Source organism: Furipterus horrens, unplaced genomic scaffold (genome assembly GCF_987537825.1).
Source record: "Furipterus horrens unplaced genomic scaffold, mFurHor1.1.pri manual_scaffold_3, whole genome shotgun sequence".
Classification (NCBI taxonomy): domain Eukaryota; kingdom Metazoa; phylum Chordata; class Mammalia; order Chiroptera; family Furipteridae; genus Furipterus; species Furipterus horrens.
The window spans coordinates 119,768,921-119,773,794 of record NW_028327173.1 but is presented as its reverse complement, the minus strand read 5'-3'; the positions used below and the strand labels follow the sequence as shown (position 1 = coordinate 119,773,794).

Here is a 4,874-nt window from a genome sequence, read left to right as displayed (position 1 = left end):
TTTATCCAGGTTTACTGAAATAAGTTTGTGTTATCTCTGTAAAAAAAATTCTCAGCAGGAAAAATAGTTTGGGGTAAAAATTGTTTGTATGTTGCATGAAGTTTACATAGGGAATTTAAACACAATTCTTAAAAACTGGTAAGCTATATATTGTTCCAGAGTCAGGTGTGAATGCTGTAGTGGGAGGAAACTTCTGAAGGACACATACTGAGGACATCTGTCCCACTGGGGACAGGCAAGATTTCCTGGGGGATATAATGTTCAAGCTAAGTCATGAAAAATGAGTTGACATGAAGCAGGAGAAAACAGGCATTCCAGAGAGAGTAAAGAATTAGCATGTGCTAAGGCGGAAAGAAAAAAGCTGTGTCTGCAGAGGGCATGCAGAGAACTATGGTAAGTCCTAAGTTAGAAACCTTTATTTTTGTACAGCAAAGGAAAACATCAGCAAAATAAAAAGACAACCCACAGAATGGGAGAACATACTCACTGATACATCTGATAAAAGGGTAATATCCAAAATTTATATAAAACTCAACACCAAAAACAAAACAAAAAAAGAAAGAGAAAAACAATTTAAAAATGGGCAAAGGACCTGAATAGAGACTTCTCCAAAGAAGGCATTCAGATGGCCAATAGATATATGAAAACATGCTCAATGTTGCTAATCATCAGAGAAATGCAAATCCAAACCACAATGAGATACCACCTCATACTTTTCAGAATGCCTGTCATCAATAAATCAACAAGCAACAAGGGCTGGTGAGGATGTGGAGAAAGGGGAGCCCTTTTATTCTTTTGGTGGGAATGCAGACTGGTGCAGCCAGTGGAAAGCAGTATGGAGATATCTCAAAAAATTAAAAATCAATCTGCCTTTTGACCCAGCAAGCACACTTCTTGGAACATTTCAGAAGGAACCCAAAACTCTAATTTGAGAGAACATAAAGGCTCCTATGTTTACTGCAGCATTATTTTACACTCACCATGATATGAAAGCAGCCCAAGTGTCCATCTGTAGATGAGTATATAGAATAACTATGAGACATTAACACAATGGAATACTACTTGGTGTAAAAAGGAAGAAAATTTTACCCTTTACAAAAACATGGATGGGCCTGGATAACATTATGCTAGGTGAAATAAGCCAGTTAGAGAAAGAAAAATGCCATATAATTTCACTCATGTGTGGAATCTAATGAACAAACTGTCCTAAGAAGCAAAATGGAGATGGACTCATAGATAGAGCAGGATAACAGTTAAGGCAGTAGGGGATAGGAGGGGCGAGCAAAAAGGAAAAAGGACTCATGGACATGCACAACAGTGTGGTGATTGCTGGGGAGGGGAGGAGGCACAGGGGGATTAAATGATAATTAAAAAAATACAATAAAATAAATAAATAACAAAAAAGAAAAAGAAACAGATAGAAAATTCTATCTTTTGAGATACTATAACCAAAGTGGTATTCTCCCTTGCTGCAATAAATGTAATAAAGTGATCTTTTATTTTTTCTTTCAAATCAGATTTTCTTTTTTTCTTTTTAAATATGGAACACTTCATGAATTTGCATGTCATCCTTGGCAAGGGCCATGCTCATCTCTGTATCATTCTAATTTTAGTCTATGTGCTGTTTAAGTGAGCACTAAAGTAATCTTTTTGGGACCAACAGATTTTTCTACAGGCAGACTACAATAGTATCTATTTCAGTGATTCTGAACTGGGGTATCTGGGAATGTCTGGAGACATTTTTGTTGTTGTCACAATAAGCAGGAAGGGTTGCTATCAGCACCTGTGGGATCCAGTGGGTAAAAGCCATGAATATTGTTAAATATCTTAATGCACCAGAGACCCTCCTCTCCCCAAACCTGACAAAGAATTATCTGGTCAAAAATGTCAATAGTACTGAGGACGGGAAACCCTAATCAACTTCATTATGTTGCAATGAAGATTAAGTGAAATAAGACTTTTAAAGTTTTGGCATACATTCAACATTAAATATAATTTAATCATTATTATTAGTAGTATGTTCATCAAAGCATTTAAGGAAATTCTTTAGACATCTTTAGTCATCTGTTCTATACAAGTAAAAACTGTTTTTAATTCAGTTGTATAATACTACATGTGTTCTAAAAAATACGAGATTCAAAGACCATTTCCATGACACCAATGGCACAAATGCCCACTGTGTAGTTAATCTGAAATGGGAAATTTCAAAATGCATGTAGCTTTGTTTGTAAAAAGTTGTAGGAATCCAAAAGTTTATTTTTCCATAGATATTTAAGCATTTTCAATATTATATAAAGTGTCATTGTATTTGGCGATGTTTTCATTCAATAGAGGCCCTCAAAACCACTTTTAGTTTTCTTTTATCATATATTTTTTTCCAAATTGGCAAAAACCTATTTAGAATTAAACTCTTATCACTGTATTATTTCTGAAGGGCTTTACTTTCTTCTGTGTAGGATAGTGCCCTTTTCCAGAGTTGGTAGTATTTTTGGTTGGATTAGATCCAATGTTTGATGTGCTTTGGATAGCCCTTGGAAACCAGAATCCAAAAGCAAATTTGAATTAATTGACCAATCACCCAAAGACCAGAAGTAGCTCATTTATCATACCCTCTCTTTTCTTTTGACATCAATTAATCCTGAGTTACCACCCTTCAACAGAATGGTGCCCTGGTGGATCTGCCATTCAATGTGACTGCAAAGAGGACTATCACATTCTCTCCCTCACTAGAACTGGAATCTTAAGCTCAGCAAAAAGACAGGGAGCCTCTCAACATCTTTCTCTGCAAACCCAGTATGGAAGAGACTGGTCATCAGATTCTGACTTTTAATCTGCGTTAGCCTCATCACTACTCATCCCTGAATAGGTCTGTTAGATTAAAAAAAAAAAAAAAATCCTTTGTGGTTCCTAGAGTCTTGATAATAAATTTATTTTAATTTATCCTGAGTCGTATTCTGTTACAACCAGAGGCTTTTCACTGACACAGTATTAGCATGTGTACACCAACATATATGCTCATTTCAAAAGCCTTGTATGTTCTGAATAAATTTCTAAAAAAAATGGGGGACACTTCCAAGCTGCATCAGGCCTAGTGAATTGTATCAGCAGCTGCAGACCAAAGGGCTCTCTTTAACATTCTAACAACATAGAAGCTGCCATGAAAGGCTTCGTGTTTTGTTCTACCCCCAAACTCGAAATGATAGTACCAGTCACAGTATCATCATTAAATATGAAAGGAACAATGTATTTCATTATTAATGTATTTCTCACATCTTAGGCTTAAAGAAAGTCTATGAATAGAACATTCAGCAAAGTAAATGCCAACCTGATTAACTCCTCACTTTCTAAAGCTGCATCTTACAATACAATGATTGAGGACAGCTGAATCTCCTCTGTGTTCATGCCATCAAAGCTATGAATATTAATTCCAGAGGTGACTACAAAGAAACTTGGCTGAAGAGAAAAGAAATCAATAACTAGCAACAGAGAGAAAAGAGTGGGTCTGGGAAACTGTCTAAAGAGGCCAACTACTTAATTTATCTATTTACATGAAAAAGAAATAACAATAAAAGTTAAGGCTTTGGGCTATTCAGTAAAGATTAATATTTTTAATTCTCTTTCAGCCACTACCATCTTTAACTACTTGTATGCATAATAATGACCAGAATATCAGCCCAGACAGTTAATTTCAGTTGAAGGTATGAGTATAAATCAGTACTATGGTTTACTTTATACTTCTTATCGCTCCATAGCCTTGTGCTTTTTAAGTCTGGCCTAACTTTTTTGATAACGTTGGGCCTCAGGGACTGTGCTAATTTACATAAAGGTCTGGAGAAGAAACACTTCATAAAATTTCCATGTATAAATTTAAAGACTTCTTTGAAATGCACTAGTTAAAATTGGTGATAAATTCCTGTTACCAGCCATCTGGGTTAATTCTGCTAAATGCAATGTGGTCTCCATAATGAAAAGGAAAGAAAGTACCAGAGGGAATCTTTTTTTAACTTGGAAAATATAAAAAGTTGATAGATTTTGCAGAGTTTCTTATAAAAGATCCCTTGATATTTTTCACTAACTGATTTGTTTACATCAAAGTACATAAGTGATTAAATATATGAGTTAGTAAAAAAATGCTCAGAGATGTTATAGCTAATCTGACTTTAATGGATAGTTATTTCTTTACTCAGAGTTGGAAAGATTAATTTAGTTCTTATTTTCCCATTTGAAAGCAATTAATGAACATCATATGAAAAAATTTAAGAATAATGATATCTAGCTTACAATGCATAAAAAATTATAACTCATTTTTGTGTTTTCAGCATTTGACAGGCAAGTAAATGGATTATTAAATGTATATTCTCTGAAGTCTAACAGAAGAATAGTAAAAACTGTTGAGGGCTTAAAGTCTGTGAACAAATATGTACAAAGCAAAAAATCTTTAAATTTTCACTATGGTAATTCATGTTAAATATCTACCTAGCAAATAAATGTACAGGAACTTTCATCAAAAGGTGGAACCTAATTCTCCTTCCATGAGGTGAGGGCTGCCTTTAGTGATTCAACTTTCAATGAAAAGAATGTCACAGTGATGATACTGTGTAACTTCTGTGACCAAATCATAAAAGGAATTTTGATTTCTTCCTTGCTCTCTCTCTTGCATCACTCTTTCTGGGAGAAATCAGCTACTAAGTCATGGAAGAAACTCAAGAAACTCTATGGAAGTCAATGTGGCAAGGAAGTGAAGCCCTCTGCCAATACCCATGTAAATGGATTCTCCAGTCCCAGTTAAGCCTTCAGATGACTGAAGTCCTTCCTGGCATATTCACTGTAACCTCACAAGAAACTGTGAAACCAGAATCACCCAAATAAGCTGC

General features: G+C 35.0%; 1 non-coding gene across 1 annotated transcript; it reads right to left on the bottom strand.

Moving 5' to 3' along the window:
* Nucleotides 1–1,534: 1,534 nt before the first annotated feature.
* LOC150015827 (U6 spliceosomal RNA) lies at nucleotides 1,535–1,637 on the bottom strand. The gene has a single exon (XR_016510203.1). It is a non-coding gene; the product is annotated as a U6 spliceosomal RNA (small nuclear RNA).
* Between the last annotated feature and the right edge of the window lie 3,237 nt (nucleotides 1,638–4,874).